This window comes from Pelophylax lessonae (genome assembly GCF_965119305.1).
Source record: "Pelophylax lessonae genome assembly, chromosome: 3".
In the NCBI taxonomy this organism is placed as follows: Eukaryota; Metazoa; Chordata; class Amphibia; order Anura; family Ranidae; genus Pelophylax; species Pelophylax lessonae.
Window position 1 is genome coordinate 124388481 of NC_138770.1, and position 20440 is coordinate 124408920.

General features: G+C 47.0%; 1 protein-coding gene across 1 annotated transcript in view; it reads right to left on the minus strand.

The window, feature by feature from the left end:
* Positions 1-686: 686 nt before the first annotated feature.
* TDRD15 (tudor domain containing 15) overlaps positions 687-20440 on the minus strand; it is a gene marked incomplete at its 5' end in the record, with an annotated part of 60919 nt that continues 41165 nt past the window's right edge. The window contains one exon of the mRNA XM_082251481.1: positions 687-833. The remainder of the gene's footprint in view (positions 834-20440) is intronic.

A 20440-nucleotide genomic window follows, 5' to 3' on the forward strand; every position in this document is an offset into this window, starting at 1 on the left:
GTTGTGGCTATTTATCCGGTGTAGACTTATCAGCCTGACGGTAAGGGTCAGTGCGTTTGGTGACATCTGGTGGTGGTGATGTTTAACCCAGCAATACCATCTTGGAATCACGGACATTTGCTGATTTAAATCAAATAGGACTACACACGGATTTTTTGGAATTTTGTTCTCTAGCGCTGCACCCATTCCTTATATATTGTGTATGATTATATCCTGACATATGTGCAGCAGCTGTTGTCTTTGTTTACATGTATTTTTATTTGCTTTCATTGAATTGATTGTTCCAAGCACAGCTTTTTCTTGTTTTATATATGCAATGCATACTAGCTCATTATGCTTTTGTCCTGCAGGGTTTTTATTTATTTTTTGGGGAGGATACAACTGCTTTAAAGTGCAACTGCACCTTGGTGGTGGGCTAGGGGAAAGGCAAGCTACAATTTAGGTGTAACCACAACAATTTAACACAATGGACTAATTCACAAATAATTTAACTCCAAAGCAACCACCTTTTTTATTCATTCATTTCACCATTTTCATAACTTCAACTTAAAAAAAACAAAAACAAAGTTGGAATCTTGCTGGTTTCTAAATTTAACAACACTACAATAAACTTAGTAAACATTCACATGCGGTGTACAGTGTGAACTGAGGCTTAAGCATAACTTTAACTTAATCAGCCCCTTTTTTGTTAAAAGTTTACATGACCGCGTTTAGCATATGAAATCGGCCAAATAGGGACATCAAAGTTAATGCACATTCTTCTTGCTACTTTGAGAAATTTCAAGTCAACATCAAATAAATTTGCCTTAGTTGGGTCCATTGCCTTCAAATTCCTGCAAAAGAAACAGGGAGAATATTTCAGGGTAATCTACAAATTAAAACTGCCAGTATTTTTTTTTTTTTATTGGACCTTACACCTATCGGTACATATGTTGACATAGATCGGTGTACATGTTCAAACCAGTGGTTCACAACTCCTACATTTCAACTTTAGGGCAAATTCACACCACAATTTCTGCGCTTCAGATTAGTTTCAACATGTTCATTTATATGCGTCTTCCTGGTCACCCACTGAGATTTATAGTTTACCCACAATGGCCCTGTGTTGTAGTAACAGAGAACAGAAAAGGAACCACTAAGTGCAGTGAAGGACAGGTTAATTGTAAATCAAGCTGTTACTAGTTAGGCTGAAGGAGACATTGCTAGGAACACTAAAGCCTGGTACACAGCAGCCCCCCCCCCCCCTCAATTGGCTGAGAGCGCTGATCGGCAGACCTTTTTCAGTCATGCTACTTCTGCTGAAGTACACACGGGCTGAATGTCGGCCAGTTTCTATTGAACCGACCGATGATGCCTGCTATTCAGCCCGTGTGTACTAGGCTTAACTGTATAGGATATTTCCCCGATGCACGGCACACAGTTTTTGTACATTAACACTTGCTGAGTACCGTTTAGTAAATCGCACAGGTGTGAAGTGACCTCACATCTAATGCCCTTTCAAAAGTGCGTGCTGCAGCTGAACTACAAGCAAAAGCAAAACGCACATCTAAAATACATACATTGGATCTGTTGTCCCTTTCAAAGAATTTGTATTTCTGCCCAGCCAGTCATGAGATATACAGACATCTTATCAGACAGTACAGCCGTTCTGACTTTTCCCTACTGGAGTTAAGCAACACAGCTAGGTCATTTCCCAGGCCATCTTGTGATTGGACAGAGCAGGAGCAACAACTGACTGATAAGGTCCTCTCAGCATTAACTGCACAACAAAATTAACCTGAAGACACGTAAAGAGATTCATAAATATCTATTGCTTCTGAAAATCTAGGCACCAAAACAAGTCCAACCCATGCTCCAAAAACTCTTTAGGAAAGCAGACAGCCACACAGATGTCAGACCACATCCTACTTTATTAAAGCCAGGGGTCTCCAAACTTTCCAAGCAAAGGGTCAGTTTACTGTCCTTCAGGCTTTAGGAGGATCGGACTGTGGACAGTGAGAATAGAAAATGCCCAGACTTCAGTGCCTCATCATTGATGTTAGTGATAGGAATTGTGCCCTATTGCTGATATCAATGAGAATAATGCCCTATTGATGGTGTTCATAGGGGCAATGGTGCCCCATCATTGGGGTCAGTTGGTGGAATAGTGCCCCAAGGACCAGAAAAAGGCAAGTAAGGGGCCACAGTTTGAAGACCATGCAATAAAGTCATACAAATCACAATGCAGCCACACCCAGCATCGCCCCCCTTAATGCCTCACCCAATATCGGCTTGATCACAGTGATCAAGCTGATATTGGGTGAAACTTTGGAGATGGGTGGTCCTAGGCAGGGTCACAATGTGTTTTACCTGGTTTTAATTGGGTTGGATGTGCTCTGGAGACTTAGTTGGGCAGCTTTCTGCTATCATGCAGAGATTCATATGTAGCCTAAAAGCTGATGCATTTTTTTCTACAACATTTGTGCTTAAAGCTAAAACTTCCAATTGGCTACTGAAATGGTCTCTTTGCTGATCTATGGTGCAGAAGCAGGTAGAATTCACTATGAAGTTTGGTAGAATCCTTGAAGTGTAAAACGTTTACTTGGATGAAATTGTACTTCTGTGAACACCACAGAACTTCTGTGAACACCACAACGTTTTACGCATTTGAATTATTGTAGCTTTGTTGCGTTAAATTTCAAGCTGACCTGTAAGTTTATCAGGTGAAAGTTGATTGGACTTTTAATCCTCCTTAAATCCAGGAGTGTATGAAATGGAAGAATCCCTTTATAAATATATAAAAATACAGATACGTGAAATATTTGTAAAAAATAAAAGCAACGTATCTGCAAATATTTTGGCAAGAAACTTTTGTTGTGAAAGGAATACAAAGGAATTGAGTTACCAGCCCTTTGTACCCAAATAAATTATGTTCTTTTTTCCCCACAAATAGAGCTTTCTTTTGGTGGTATTTGATCACCTCTGCGGTTTTTATTTTTTGCGCTATAAAGCAAAAAAGACATCATTTTGAAAAAAAAAATGGATTTTTGTCTTACCATAAAATCTTCTTTGACCCTTGGGTTATTCTGCTCTCAGGAGTAGGACACTGGACGGAAAAGAATTCACCCCTTTCGGACCGCCCGCCGCAGAAATACTGCGGCAGGCTGGCCCCCCTGCGCGAACCGCCGTAGGTATATGTCGGTCGCTTCCACCCCACTCGGGGCTCCGATTGTCGCCTGACACCCGCGATCGTTCCCCGCTGAGAGAGAAGAACGGTCAGCTGACCGTTCTTCTCTCTGGAATGATCACAGAGCTATATAGGATCACAGGTCTCTGTGATCATTTCACAAGCCCCGCCCCATACATTTAGAAACACACCCCTAGGTACACATTTAAATCTCCCCTGGGTTAACCCCTTCCCTGCCAATGGCATTATTATAGTAAGAGTGCATATTTTTTAGCACTGTAGTAAAAAAGTGTAAAAAATGTCAGGGGTCCGATCTGTCCGCCACAATCTCGCAGTCGTACAAAAAAAAAAAATCGCAGATCGCCGCCATTACTAGTAAAAAAAATAAAAATTACATAAATCTTTCCCATAGTTAGTAGATGCGATAACTTTTGCGCAAACCAATCAAAATGCGCTTATTGCGTTTTTTTTTTTTTTACCAAAAATATGTAGCAGACAAAATGTTAAAAAGTTTTGATTTTTAATTTTTTTTTTTGGGGGGGGGGGGGGATGTTATATAGCAAAATGTGAAAAAAAATTTTTTTTTCAGAATTGTTGCTTTATTTTTGTTTATAGTGCAAAAAATAAAAAATAAAATCGCAAAGCTGATCAAATGCCACCAAAAGAAAGCTCTATTTGTGGGAAAAAAAAGGACCTAAATTTTATTTAGATAGAGCGTCGCACGACCACGCAATTGTCTGTTAAAGTAACGCAGTGTCGAATCACAAAAAATGGCCTGGTCATTAAGGGGGCAAATACTTCCAATCCAGAAGTGATTAAAAGAGTTTGACTGCGACCATAGGGTAGTCCCAGGGGGTATAATTCCACTTCCTGCTCTAGCTCTTCAGTTTTGTAACAAGCAGTGTCAGAAGACCATAACCCCCAACTCATTAGAGGGGCGGGTGCTGTGTCTGTCAATGAACATCAGAGAAAAGGATTTTACGGTAAGACAAAAAATTGAATTTTTGTAAGAACTTACCGTAAAATTATTTTCTCTGAGTCCTCTGACAGTCGCCGCCCGATGGTATTAGCCTTCACTAATGGGTAATGGCTCCTTTTGCAGGAGCAAGGCTAGGCAGATAATTATCAGGTTAATACAAAAAAATGTTTTATACCTCGGCATGCCACTAGGGGGCCATCCCTCTGCCATTATCCTGAACCCAATCTGACATTACCTCAGTTTGTAGCAAGCAGTAGCGGAAGGCAGCAACCCCCAGATCCAAAAATCAGAGAAAAGAATTTTACGGTAAGTTCTTACAAAAATTCTATTTTCTCTTGCGTCCTCTGACAGTCGCCACCGGATGGTATTAGCCTTCACTAATGGGACGTCCCAAAACAACGCAACCAAATTAGAAGGTAACGCAAACAGCCGGGCCAGTAACAACCTGAGCCCACAGGAAGAAACTGGAAACAAACCCAGAATAACAAAAAAATATCCCAAGAAGGAGGAACAGAAAAATTATGTCCCCTGAAAACAACCGCCGCACTCAAAACTGTGCGGCCAAAGGAAGCATCCGAAGATGCCAAAAACATCAAGTTTGTAAAAAACTTTGTCATAGTGTGCACAGACGACCAAGTTGCCGTCTTGCACACCTGAGCCACAGAAGCCTGATGGCAAAAAGTCCAAGAGGCACTAACGGGCCTTTTTTTCCCCGGAAAAGGAGAAATCCTACCCTTAATGGCATAGGCCTGAACAATCGTCTGTCTGATCCACTCAGAAAAGGTTGCCGCGGAGGTCGCCGATCCCTTCCGAGGTCCCTCAGGAAGAACAAATAGAGAATCAGACTGTCGAACAGACTCCATGGCGGACAGGTAAATCTTGACCGCCCGGGTCACATCCAAGGAATGCAAGGCAAATCCCTTAGGATGCTTGGGCTGCGCACACAGCGAAGGCAACCCGATAGCTTCATTGAGGTGGAACGAAGAAACCACCTTGGTAAGAAAAAACTGGTTCAGTCACAGAACCACCTCATCGCTATGAAAACCAGAGAAAGAGAGCGGTAGGACAAGGCCGTCAACTCATACACTCTGCGAGCCGACGTGATGGCCACCAAAAAGGCAACTTTTTGGGACAACACAGACAGAGGAATCTCTCTGATGTTCTTGAAGGAAGGTTGTTGTAACAAAGACAAAACCAAATTCAGATGCCAGAGAGGTAAGGGAGCTCTCCTCGGGAGAGCCAAATGCCGCACCCCTTGAATGAAGGTGCGGACCAAGGAAAGCAATGCCAAAAGGTCATCGAAAAAAAAGGATGGCCAAGGCCGACAACTGACCCTTGACCGTAGTCAGCGCCAGACGCTGATCCACGCCCTTCTGCAAGAAGGCCAAGACCCTCACCACCGAGAAGGAGCGAGGATGAAAACCATGCGCTTCGCACCAAGCTATATACGCTTTTCAGGCGCGGTGATAAAACTTCCTAGAAGTCGCTTTCGAGCCACTAACAAGGTAGGGATGACCGCCTATGGAAGACCTCTATCCCTCAAGACCCGACTTTTAACAGCCATGCCGTTAAAGCCAGAGACTGTAAAGCAGGATGGAAGATCGGTCCTCGAGACAGAAGTCGAGGCCAGTCCGGGGCCACGAAAATGACTAACATCCGTTCCGACACCAACCTGCGAAGGAACCTGGACAACAGTTGAATCGGAGGAAAGGCATACAACCGCCGAGAGTGATGCCAAAGCCCCACCAACGCGTCCACCAGAGGATCGCAAGTTCTGGCCACGAAGCTATCCACCTTACCGTTAAGACAGGACGCGAACAGATCCACGTCCGGGGTCCCCCACCGGGCGCACAGGAGGCGAAATACCTCCGGATGCAGGGACCATTCCCCTTGGTCCAAGGTCTGGCGACTCAGATAGGCCCCCTGCCAGTTGGTCACACCCGGAATGTGAACAGCCAAGATCGCCGTACATGCGATTCGGCCATTGATGGAATCTCTGCCACTTCCTTTGGCCGCCCGGGCACTCCTGGTGCCCCCTTGGTAATTGATATAAGCCACAGCCGTGGCATTGTCCGTCTGTACCCGGACCGGACACCACTGAAGTAGAGATGACCACCGGAACAGACAAAGCATGATCGCTCGGAGCTCAAAGACGTTTATCGGTAGCGGAGTCTCCCCCGCCGACCACGTCCTCTGGGCACAAAGTGCGCCCAGAACTCCACCCCAGCCAGACAGGCTGGCACCTGTGGTGAGAATCGACCGCAACAGTGTCCGGAAAGGCCTGGCCCTGCACCAAGGACGGCGACCGGAGCCACCACAAGAGAGCCGACCAAACCGGGTGACTCAACGACATCTGCCTCTCCAAGGACTGAGGCGTCCTGTTCCACCTGTCCAGGATCTCTGCTTGCAGAGTCCTGGGGTGAAATTGAACAGAATTGTTTTGAAGGCCGAAACCATCAGGCCCAGAACCCGCATGCAGGTCCGCAAGGAAGAGAGATCGGTGTCCCTGAGAGACCTGATCTATTCCCGCAGAGTCCCCAATTTGTCCTCCGTAAGGTAGACCCGAGCTTGAGCACAGTCCAAGACCATCCCTAGGTACTGAAGACGAGTGGAGGGAGTCAGAGACGACTTCTGAAAATTGATGGTCCACCCGAACTCATGGAGTGTCCTTCAGTGTCTGAACCGACACGGCCACAGTGCTCGCCAAGGTCACACATGAGCTCGACCTTACAAAAGGTTGTCCAGGCAACCGAGGATCACAATGCCCTGTAAACGCAGCAAGGCTAGAACCGGAGCCAATACCTTGGTGAAAAACCTGGGAACCAAAGCGAGACCGAAAGGTAACTCCATGAACTGGAAGTGCTCCCCAGCCACCGTGAAGCGGAGATATCACTGATGACCCTCGAAAATAGGGATGTGTAGATACGCATCCTGCAAGTCGATGGAAGCCAGGAAGACCCCGAGCCTCAACGATGCCACCACCGACCGGATGGAGTCCATCCTGAAATTCTGTACCTGCACAAAGCGGTTCAGAGACATCAAATCCAGAATTGGACGCACCGTGCCTTATTTTCTGGGCACCGTGAACAGGTTGGAGCAAAACCCGCGAAACTTATCCCGTGGAGGAACGGGTACAAAGACTCCTTGGGCAAGCATGACGTGCACTGCCCCCATAAGATCCCCGAGGCGATTGGGGAACAGCTGGAGATTAAACGGAAAGAACCTGTCTGCGGGGTGAGAGCAAACTCGATCTTGCACCCTGAACGAATCCGCTCGTGAACCCACCTGTCCGGAATGCCGGACAACCAGGGCTCCCGAAAGCAACGCAGACGTCCCCCTACCCCGACAACGGGTGAGGCCGTCCCTTCAGGAAGACTGGGCCGCCGAGCCAGACTGACCGGCTTTTGGCTTACCCGTCCACGGCTCTTGTGCCCACCGGGAGGTCGGAAGGATCTACCCTTCTCCTGCGTCCCAAGGCATGAAAGGAATCACGTTAATTCTTGAAGGAGGACCCCCGCCGCGGGCTTACCCTTAGGGACCTGGGGCAACAGAGTACTCTTACCTACCAGTGAGCCCCTTAACTCATCTAGGAGTTTTCCCAAAAAGACGACCCCCCCCCCCCCCATAGGGGACCTCAGAAATCATCTTTTTGGACGCGTGGTCAGGCGACCAGCTCTTCAACCAGGTAATTCGGCGGAGCGCGACCCCTACCGCGGACAACCGGGGCGACCAACGGGGCCTCATCCAAGGCTGCATCGCACAAGGACATCCGAGTCTAGGTGCAATCCACCATGGTAAGGGCAGGCGGAACGGTCAACTCTGCCACCAGAGTGCTGCGAAGCACCTTGGATCAATGCCGCGAATGCCTGATAGGTCATCACCGAGGCAAACAACAGGGTTTAACAGGGAAACCTCCACCAGAGAAAACGTGGCTCCACACACCCATCTGCCGAATCCCCCAATACCGAGGAATCCTCTACTGGCATCAAAGTGGACTCATACAGCCTAGACAGAGCATGATCCACATTTGTGGGGACACCGTTCAACGTTTGTCCCCCGCCCCCAAAATTGGATAGCAGAGGGAAACAACGCTTAGGCGCCACCAACATGTGCCAATGCACCGCCACTGGTCATTCACACTCCCGTGAAATTCCACAAGGCGGGAAAAATGCCTGACCTGACGTCTGGGCCCTTCGGAACCCCAAAAGCGGACCACTGACTTGACTGAGACGGCTCATCGTCAAGATAGTTTATTTTTAAAGTCGCTAAGGGAAACATCCATCGTAGCGCATGTTCCCACGCTACCGAGGCGGAAGATGCCGCCTCCTCCTCCCCCTCAGAAGCGGAGAATCGGGACCCCTCAGGGGGACCATTGTCCGTGGCAACCAATTTTTGGCTCAGAGTCAGAGGACTGGGAGGACACAGGTCGTTTTTTGGAGGAGTGTTCCAACATCAGCAGATCCACCTGGGACGCCAAAGTCGCAAGAACAGCAGATATAGAGGTCATGGCAGAGGCTTCGGGGTGGACCCAAAATGGCTGCTGTCCTCACACAGAGCTTAGAATCTGCTCACCATAAAACATGGCGGTCGCTCCAAACGGCGGCAAAGTGTACAAACACATTCTGGCTATCATCGGGGAAGCTGGGGAGACCCCTACAGCACCCCACACAGCGCCCCCAGCAGGAGCAGGGAGGAAGGGAGAACAAACAACCCGGCCAGAAGGGGGTCCTACAGAGACCACCAGCCCTGCTATCCCCTAAGAGTGGGCCCACAACCCCCCTAACGTCTCCAGGGACAAGGGGGTAACAGTACTCACCAGTCCAGGAAGCGGGGACCGCTCAGAGACGGGAGACCTCCCACCCTAAATGGGGGTGCCGTCAGCCAAGGAGGGATGCTGGCAACACGAGGGTGATCCAGGTTGAGGCCCCCCCTTAGCGAAGGCGCAGCTCCGCAGGCTCCTCCCCTATCGGAGAGGCACGGTCGTTGCGAGGCCTGGGCGTACCAGTAACCTGCGAAGCTCGTTGGCAGGCTGGGACTCCATAAGGATCTATAATACCCAGTCCAGGGCCCAGCTATGCAGTCACTTGTAGTCCTCCAGGAAAGGAATCCCTGACTAACTAGTGATAAGTGAAAGAAAATAAAATCTATTGTGCAAAGAAAAACACATGAATTCAGAAAAAAAAAAACAAAGAAAGCGAAGACACAAGGTCCCAGCAGAAGACCTAACCAGCTCCTTAGCTAGGCAGCGTAAAACTGAGGTAATGTCAGATTGGATTCAGGATAATGGCTGAGGGATGGCCCCCTAGTGGCGTGCCGAGGTATAAAAAGTTTTTTTGTATCAACCCGATAATTATTTGCCTAGCCTTGATCCTGCAAAGGGCGCCATTACCCATTAGTGAAGGCTAATACCATCGAGCGGTGACTGTCAGAGGACGCAAGAGAAATCCAGTTCTCTTTCATTTATTGATGGACACAGCTCCATATCTTCTTTGACCTTTGGGACGTCCCAAAGCAGTGTCAATATGAGGGGTGGGAAGAACACAGCAATAAACATACTCCCCAAAGGCTAAACGTAGACAACCAGGTAAAACAGGAGCTCAACAAGGAAACAACTTGAGCTCACCTGGCAAAACCCTCAAAGAGGACTAATCCTCGCCAACAGCAACACCTTGCGGCCAAAGGTGGCATCAACAGATGCCAACATATCTACCCTATAAAATTTTGTGAAAGTGTGCACAGACAACCAGGTGGACACCTTCAAACCTGCACCACTGACGCCAGATGACGGAAGGCCCAAGAGGCACTAAGCGCCCTCGTAGAATGCACCTTAACAGGAAAATAGAGGATCCTGATATTTAACACAATAGGCCTGCACCACCGTCCGCATGATCCATCAGAAATGGTCACAGCAGATGCAGCCAGTCCCTTACGGGAACCATCCGTAGGGACAACCAGGGAATCAAATTTTTTGGAATGACTCAGTCGCCGCCAGGTACACCCTGATTGCCCGAACCACATAACAGGTAATGTAAGGCAATCTCTTTAGGGTGCTTAGGCTTAGAACACAAGGAAAGCAACACAATGCTTTTATTTTAAATGGAAACCAGAGATAACCTTAGGAAGAAAACTGCCAGAGACGAAGCACCACTCAATCTCCATGAACCACCAAGTAAGGTGAACAACATACAGCTGCCAGCTCTGACACCCTCGGTGCAGAAGAAAAAGCCTCCAAGAAGGCTACCTTCTGGGACAATGTAAGCACAGGAATCTTGTGAATATTTTTCAAACGGCAGTTACTGAAAACCGACTGCACCAAGTTGAGATCCTACGAGGTCAACAGAGACTGTACTGGGGGAGCCAAGTGGTGAACCCCCTGAACAAAGGTGCTAACCACAGAAAGCCTGGCCAAAGGATAAAGAAAGCAAACCGCCAATGGCCGAACCTTGATGGTACCTGAGGCCAGGTGCTGCCCAACACCTCATTGGAGAAAACCAACTCCAGCAGCGTGGAACTCACCGATTCAGACAAACCCATAGCTGACAGCACCTGGCTTTGACAGCCAAGTCGTTAAAGCCAGCGACTATAAGGCCCCTTTCACACAGGCTGACCGTTCAGATCCGCCTGTCAGGTTTTTTTTGGCGGATCTGAACGGTCACCCCATGCATCTCTATGGGGCATCGGATGTCAGCTGAGACATGTCCACTGACATGACAACCTTATTTTCCATCCGTCCAGCGGATCGGATCGAATGAGAACGGACAGACGGTCTGTTCCCAATCCGATTCCCCCATAGAGATGCATGGGGACCTGACAGCTGTGTCTCCGCACACAGCACGGAGAACAGCTGTCATCCTCCTGCTCAGTGGGGGATCGGCGGATCGATCCCCCGCTGAGAAAAACTGAGTCCATCCGACGGACTCCGTGTGTAAAAGAGCCCTAAAGGAAGATGGAAGATTGGCCCTTGAGCCAACCGATCTCTAAGAGTAGGTTACCAAGGAACATCGAAGACCAACCGCAACCGATCTGAGTGCCAAGACCAGCAAGGCCAGTCTGGAGCCACTAGGATGGCTGTAATCCCTTCTGCCTTGAGCCTACGCAAGAGCATTGGCAGAAGCTCAAGAAAAGGAAAGTCGTATTTCAGATGACACCGGCCCCAAAAGAGCCACTAGTGCATCCATGGCGAAGATCCCAAGATTGTGCCACAAAGCCAAACACCTTCCTGTGGAGACGGGAGGCCAACAGAACTAACTCGGGAGTTCCCCACCAATGAAACACCTCCAAGCAGATGTCCATTATATCGATCGGTAGTCTGGATTCTTCCAGGGGCCAGATCCCCTGAACACAATCTGTATCAAAAACACGCCACTCCATCCGGACAGGCTTGCATCCATGGTGACCACCGTCCATTACAGGGGAAGTAAGAATCACCCTGTCGAAGCACAGCACCGGAGAGCGAAACCACTGAAGTAGGGACCTTCTTGTACCCCAGCTCAACAGGATCATATTATCTAGAGACTGTGGATTCTCGCTTCACATATCAAGCAACTCTTGCAGAGGTCCCATGTGAACAGATATTGGAACTTGTCCCATGGGAGGAACAGACCCAGATAGTCCAACTAGTTGGACGGAACCAAGGCCAATAACTGGAAATTAAATTTCCAACCAAACTCCTACAGAGTCCGTCAGAACTGTTGGAGACTCTGCTCATAGAAGATAATCATCCAGGTAATCCAGTACTGCAATCCCCCACTGACACAACAATGCCAACATCGGGGCCAACACTCACGAAAGCCCGAGGGGCTGAGGTGGATACCTCTTGACAATGCTTCTTGCCCATGTCAAGCGTAGGAAGCGCTGATGACCGACATATAACGGAATGTGACGGGAAGCCTTCTTAATATCGATAGAGGCCAGAAGATCTCCCTGAGGTAGGGATGCCACTTCCATACAAATGGACTCTATTCGAAACATCTGTACCCGCACAAAAGCGGTTCAGAATTTGAGGTCCAAGATTGGACGTACCACACTTTCCTTCCTAGGAACTGTAAACATGTTTGAAAAAAAAAAAAGCCATGAAACAAACATTCCCGATTCTGAGATCGGGAAATCTCCCCTTGTAGTAGCAAGTTTTGCACCGCCCCTTAAGAGACCTCGCAGGCAGTCTAGGGATAAACACAGGTTGGAAGGAGAGAACTGCACTAGAGTAGAAGATAGAAAACTCGATCTTGTAGCTGGGCTGATCAATTCATGGACCCACCTTGATCAGGGAGGTCCACCGGTCTGGTGGAAGCAAAGACGTCTTCCCCAAACATGGGTGATGGCACCCCTTCAGGCAGCAGAGACCTTGTCTGCAGGTCTGGAAGGACCTGCTCTCGGCATACCAGACCAGGTCCGCTAGGAACCTCCGGAGAAGGTCCTTCCAGGGAGACTATGAACAGGTGATTCCCCCCTAAGGGAAGATCACACAAGACCTTCTAGACAGCCTGGTCCGCAGACCAGTATATTAGCCATATAATGCGCCGAAGGATATTGCGGTCACGGACAGCCTGGAGACTAAGGGAGCTGCATCCAGAGAGGCAGCACAGACTAACTGCAACTCCTGGAGCAAAAAGCCTGCAAGCTCCGCAAGGGCAGGTGGAGGCTTTTCCCCCTTCCAGATCCCAGCACAAAAGCTGTGCCCATTTGGGAAAGTCAGGGACACCAATGCTATGGTGAACACCAGCCCAAGGACCGAATCGGCCACAGTAAAACATGTGGCGGACCAAAGTATCGGCTCTCCTGACAATAGGATCTTTTTAAAAACCAGAGACTTCTCCACCGGAATTATGGTTGACTTATTCAGCCTGGAAACCTGAGAGTCCCTCACAGGTGGGACTGCCCGCATACTCAGAGACTTCTTGAAGGGATAGTTTATTCGAAACGCTCAGGCACTGCCATATAACGTGTAGAACAAGTCCACTGATTTGTGACAATTTTGTCACAGTAGGCAGGAAAAGGGGAATACCCTTGCCGCTTTTAAAGAACTGAAGGCCCTAAGGGGACCGGCGCCTCTGATGAAGCAGCAGCTGCATCCCAATATTTATATTATCCGCACAGATACAATCAGAGTATCCACCAGCACCTTTGCATGTGTGCATGCGCAGTAGGAGAGGAATCATCCTCACCAGATTACTCTAAGTGCGTAGACGCAGGCCCAGCAGAGTCGCTATATACCAAGCTCACTAACAAGCAGGAGAGGTCACCGACTACAGTCCCGCAAGGAGACGCCGGCCAAAGGTCCACAAAAGGACTACCTATTAGACCCGCAAAAAAAAAAAAAACACAAGAGGGTCGCCCTCCATAGAGGGCATAATAGGACATAGCCCTCTTGAGGGGGGGCGCCCACCGTGATGCAGATGCGCAGAGCACCCTCACCCACACAATACTGGCTGCTACACTTTGCTAAAAAATGACACTCCACCACGGCCCCCCCCCCCCCAGTTCAAGGGAGGTGCCAGGCTGACCATATGCCCCCCCCCCGGGGGGAGGCGGATGCCCATCGGCAACTATCAACCCGGGCAGCAGCTCAGCGAGCCTGGTCAGCAGCTCAGACAGCTTGGCCAGCATCTCAGACAGCCAGCCGCGAGTAGGCAGCAAAGCCATGGCCTAAATTTGGGGCCCGATCCAGCCGCATGAGTCGCGTGTCCGCCGGCAGCTCTGTTAGCTTGATCAGCAGTGGGACAGCTTGGTTAGGAGCTCAGACAGCTTGGTCATGCACTTGGACAGTTGCTTAAAAAGCTAGCTCCATTAGCCGCGAGTAGGCCGCAAAGCCGCGGCCTCAATTTTTGGCCCGATCCGGCCGCGTGAGTCGTGTGTGTCCACCAGCAGCTCTGTTAGCTTGGCCAGCAATTCAGACAGCTAGGTTAGGAGTTTGGACAGCACTTGGACCGCTAGTTCTGTCAGCCATGAGTAGGCTGCAAAGCCGTGGCCTCAATTTTTGGCCCGATCCAGCTGCACGAGGCGCGCATCTGTCAGCAGTATCATGAGCTTTATCGCAGCTCGTACAGCTCGTATATATTTTTCCTTTTTTTCTATATGTTTTTTTGATATATTGTTTTAGGGTCAGAGGCTTGTATTTTCACCTTCCCTTTCTTCTTCCTCTTTTTTTTTTCTCTTGAGTGACGGAACCATGGGGGACCTTCTAGGGGATGGTTGGGATGCTCTCATGTCTAGTATCCAACAAAACTATCATCATAAGGAGCAGGCTGAAACAGATCTTTTTTGTCTATTTTCCAATCTAACAAAAAATTTGGAGAAGAAAACATCATTACGTCTACATGTTAATTTCTTTGATAAATATATTAAAGAAAACATCAATCCAATGGGTCTTAGGATACAAATTTTCCCGATCTTGGATCAAATATCCTCTGTTTTGAAAAAAGAATGGGAAAATGAACTCAAATGTTCTAAGAACCTTATGAAACTACTACAGGGTGAGTATCGCATACAACTCAACAAATTAGATGAGGAAGTCAAAAACATATATACACAGTTAAATCATCTTAAAACCCATAGTGAATATGTTAACTATGAAACCAATTTAAAAAAACATCTAGAAAAATATGGTAAGAATATCCTCCAAAAGAAAGATAAGAAGTTTTGGAGGGACAAAAATGTCTTTGGGGAAGGTCGTGCGTACAAGTGGCATAATGGGAATAAATTCCCAAGGAGAAAACCAGGCAACCAAGGGAGACCATCTAATCAAAATGGGACAGATTATTCTTCAGATTCACAGTCCAACTCCTCCTCCTCAGTATGCTCTCAGTCGGATTGTCGTCCTGGCAAGCGAAAGGGAAATCCTTTCAATCGCCAGGAGCAAGATACGGGGGAAGGGGGCCAACATCATGCTAAGAAACGTCCCACAGAAACAGAATCTTCAATGGGACAATTTGAAAATAAAACCAAAACACCTTGGTTAGGTATTAAAAGTGGTACACATGGGACTGCACAAAGGATCACAAGGTCGGCCCAACAAAATGTCAAAGACACAGGGACAAGATCTAAAACTAATGATGGGGCTTTTTTAGACAAGGAGAAAAACCTTGTGGCAAAAAGGTCAGTCTACAGAAGGGAATAGAACCCTATATGACCAAAAATACTTTAAACCCGAATCAAAGTCAAGTTAAACTTTGAACATTCTTAATCTATCCTCCCACTCCCTAACTTTGGAGGAAAGGGAGGTTCTGTCTTTAGGCCTATCCTTCTGTCCGACTCGATCGGTAGACGAATTTGAGATAGTAAAGGACGTCTACCTTTTTCGCTCGACGTCTGTTATTTAAGAGTTTGTTTTCAAAATCTCCAACCATGGAACCAGTTGTTTAGCCCGGTCTCACGGCAGCAGATTTTAGGGCTCTCAAGGACCTAAATCTGTTATGGGAAAGTGGATTTGACGACTCCTTCGAGGAGGAGGAGGGGGTTTTGGAATGTGCGGCTGAACCCCCTCTGACATCCCTTCTATCAGGCTTTCGCAGGGGTTCATCAAAGTTCCCATCCTTTGATTCCAATCTGGCTCTGGCATTATTTGTCAGAGAGGTAACTTAGGATTTGGAAACTATGGGCAAGCAAAATGTACACACCAATTTAAACTTGACTCAAAAAGCAGCACTTAAAACCCTACAAAACAACACGTCCATTACCATCAAGCCCTCCGATAAGGGGGGCAACATTGTCCTTATGGACAATGAGGATTATGAGAGGATGTGCCTTAAAATCCTGCAGGACCCAAGATGGTACCAACGGGTATCCGCCTCCCTGCTGGATAAGTCCAACTCTGAATTCTACCGCCGGCTTGATGAGGCGGATCAGTTGGGGGTCATCAGCAAGGAAATCTGGGATTACGCACGCACCAGGCATCCCAGGTTGCCGACCCTATATGCGCTTCCCAAAGTGCACAAGAGTTTGGACGATCTACCAAGGAGGCAGATTATCTCGGGCAATGGTAGTATCTCGGAGGGTATCAGTGAAATTATAGACTCCTACTTACTACCATATGTTTCTAGTCTGACCTCCTATACGAGGGACACCCTGCATTTACTTCAAATAATAGAAAATTTACAAATCCCCCAATCAGCCCTCATGGTTTCAATAGATGTGGAATGTCTATATAATCGTATCCTACATGACAAGGGGATATCTGCAGTTAAACAAGTTCTCAATCAGAAGGGAACAGATGATTGGGCATTTTACAGTTTTGTTCTATCCATGTTGGACTTAATTCTGAGAAACAACATCTTTTTGTTTAGGGGCTCCCACTACCTCCAGGTACAGGGAGTGGCTATGGGGACCTGTTGTGCCCCCAAATATGCCAACCTGTACCTGGGGGAGTGGGAGCGCTCTATCTTCTCAGATGAGGACATGTCTATATACACTTGCCATGTACTCATCTGGCAAAGGTATAGAGATGACGTGTTCCTCGTCTGGGATGATTCTCCTGCTCTTCTTCAAGATTTTCTTAAACATCTGAACCGCAATAATTTCAATTTGTTTTTCACCATGGTTTATAATCATTACCAAATACATTTTTTGGATTTGACTATTTTCAGGGATGAGGAGGGACGATTGAATAGCACATTATATAGGAAGGAAACTGCCGGCAACAACATCCTTCATGCTGGCAGCTTCCATCCTGAGCCCCTCAAGAAATCGATCCCTTATAGTCAGTTTCTCAGGGCACGACGCAATTGCTCAACCCCTGAGGATTTCCAAACTGAGGCAGATAATCTTACCCAAAGACTTTTAGCTAGAGGCTATACAAAATCCTGCCTCAGGAAGTCTTCCAATAAGGTTAAGAATTTAGAGAGAAAAGATCTCATCTTAGATCTTCTAAGGGGAAAGAAGAAGAGAAAGTGAGAATGATTTCCCGTTACTCTAATGAGCATATGGGGATACATAAATTTCTCACAAAGCATTGGGATATTCTCACAAGTGATCAAACTCTATCCAAATTCATCACTGAGAAACCATCGGTTGTCTTCAGAAGAGCAGGTTCCATCAGGGAGATGTTAGTCCAAAGTGAGATAAAGGGGGACTCCAGGGGTGACCCCTGTAAGACCTGGGGTACATACCCCTGTGGGACATGTTCCCTTTGTCCCTATGTTCAAAGAAGAGTGTCATTTACCCTCCCAAATGGCAATAATTTTAAATTAAGACATTTTGCCAACTGCAGGACAAGGGGGGTGGTTTACTTGGTGTAATCTGAATGCGGTTTCCTTCTACATGGGGACGACCAAGCCAGAGCTTCAAGCTCGTGCCAATAAACATCTGGCTAGCCATGAGGATAGGTAACCTCTACCTGCCTCTTGGCAGGCATGTTGCCTGGGATCACCATTATTGCATGCCTCTGGTCAACTTCACCGTGTTGGACCGCATTCACATTCCACCAAGAGGTGGTGATTGGAACAAGCTTTTGCTTCAAAGGGAGGCTCGCTAGATCCAAACCCTGAATGCCACAGTTCGGCCAGGCCTCAATGAGATGGAAAGTTTTAGGCCATTTTTGCAGGGTTTTAGTTCCGGCAAAACTGACTAATTCTCCTTTTATGGTTTTCCCTCTCCCCTTTCTTTCCTCCTCTTTCCCTTTTCCCCTTCTCTTTTTTTTTTTTTTTTGACCCTCTCAATGTTTGCTGACAGGGTATATATATACGTCTGTTATCTATAGGTTATTGTCCATTGATCTATGACCCTAGTCTATATGGGTCCCAATGTTTTGGGCGATCAACTACTCATTTAGGATTGGATCTCCCGCTAGCATTGGCCACCCATTGTTTGGTCATGAATGATGGATATTACTATATAATGTTATGTTCATTTTTATTATTATTCTTTGCTTTTTCTTTGTTATTTCATGGCTCACCTATTGTGATGGATCTTCCAGAAATACATGCGCATTGTTTATATAATTACTAAGTGTATTTATCAATATTATTATTTTTTACACCTTATTGTTCTTACATGATTACTGCAATGTAATGTGCATGTTATGTGCACTACTCTATGTGTACACATCGCATGTTGGTTAAAAAAAGTTTTTGTTTACCTATAAACCGAAATCTCCTTGTGCTTCCACATTTCTGCCTTTTTCTGGGGATTTTTTGTTTTGCCACATCCTATTCCGTCACAGGTAAGCCTACCCACTTGATGTGTGGGAGGCTTTTTGTGATTGCCCACTCTGTAGTGGCAGGATTTCTTTCTGCCTCTGCGGACATTGGTCCATCCTATCTGTGTCGGCGGCTAATAGTCCCCCCAAACCTCACTGTTCAAGGCTGTGCTGTGAAGGAACCGACGCCACTTCCTGGGCACTGATTCCACCCACTTCCGGCCCAGCCGCTATGGATGATGAATTCCGGTCGCCGTCAGGGGAGGTGCCAGCACCGCTTTCCCCCCGCGCATGCACAATATAGGGGGGACGCCGAGGGCTGCAATTGGCGCCATCTTTTTCCGCCTCTCATAGGGAGAGGAAACAAAACCTTTTTCCTCCTGTGGAATTGTTCAATATACCGCTTCATTGCGGCTACCATTGGAATCTCTTCTTTTTCTTTTTGGATGTAGTTGTGGGAAAAGTGTCACAGAATGGAATATCCCAATACATCCCATTTTGTGAGTATGAAGTAACTAACTTTTGGTCTTCTTTGTTATCTTTAGAGATTACTGTTCCCACGCAATCCCCTTTTTGAGCATTGATATTTATACATATATATTTTGTGTGTGTTTTTTCTTCAAAGGCACCGTTTATGATTGGGTGAAAAAAAGTCTCCACCCTGCGGTCTTACTGGGATGTGGTTTTACTCTGTCGGTGGGCTTTACCCCCCTTTATATTCCCCAGCCTGGCAGAAATGTTTTGCACTTAGAGAGAAAGAATTCTTGGAACCTATGCACTATATGACTGAACTTTGGATGGATCTATACTATAGAGACCTCCACTACACGGTTAGTAACCATCTAACTATGAACATGTGTTCTTTTAGGAAGATCCAAAACTGAGACCATTTTTGATGTAAATGGTACGGTTCTTTTTCCACAGAAATGGGACACCAATACTTCCCTGAAGAATAATTGAACTATAAGTTCATGTGAAATATTCGAAACGCGTTGGATTTTTCCTCCGTATGGATATTCTCTCCTTATGGAGGTGTATTGAGTCCCCCCCCCCACCATTTGTTTCAAACAATGGTTTGATTTTATGGCTGTATTGTTCATATTGGTGCCTTTTAGCACCACTCACACATTTTGATATGTTTGTGTGATTTGCATGAATTTTTAACAAGGATTCTAATAAATGTTTAAAATATTTGTATATTCCTTTTTGTCCATTGATTGCCTTCAAAATCCCAATTTAGGGAAGAAAAAATTCTGTTTATTTCTAAATGTAAACACATGTTGTCACAAGTGGCATTTACAGATTTTGTTTACACTTTTATTTATGCCAGTGTTTCTAAACCGGCATCCAGCGATTCTCACCATTTTGGCAGATATATAGCTGCCCAACAGTGTTTTCCATGCATGCCAACAGCGTCAGGGTGGAGACAAGGTAAGAAAGAGCCAGAGCAGCTGCTGATGCACAGCACAGATGATGCCTATGCCAGGCCCAGAGCACCTTGCAGAGTGCAGCGGAGTCCCGAGTGCTGGAGCACTCTCTGCGCTCCTGCACCCAGTACTAGAAGTAGTCACACTTCAGAGAGAGGGCTGTTAGACCCAGCCTCTGCCACGATATTATTCAGAGGTCAGGAAGACAGATCGGCACCGCACAAGGGAGAGCTGGATTTAAGGTAGGTAATGTTTTTTTAAGAAGTTATTTTTATTATTTTGTCCATAAAAAAAAAAAAACAGCCATGCAGGGATATATACACACAAAAAAAAGAGAAAAAAACAGTACCCCAACCCCCCCACCCATCAGGCAACCCCATGGGGAAAGTCTCATACTGTCAAAAATAACATACCTTGTCCCTCAAGAGTACAAGTTCATGATTAGACACGGAAATATAACGTGCAGAATACATAGAAAACCACATTCCGGCATATCGAAAAAAGCAAATCAGAGGACAACACCTCAGGGGGGGGAGCATCTCAGGCCAACTCAAACCCAGGGAGCAGAGGGCGTGGGCTGGGGCCGACAGGGACCCCAGATCACAAAGGTAAGGAGAACCAAAGGCGTTCCCGTGACTCCCCCCGCGACCAGCAGCTACACCAGGGAAAACACTTAGGTCAGCCTATTCTGGAAAGTCCTATCGAGCCAGGTCTGCCAAACCTTCTCAAATTTCCTG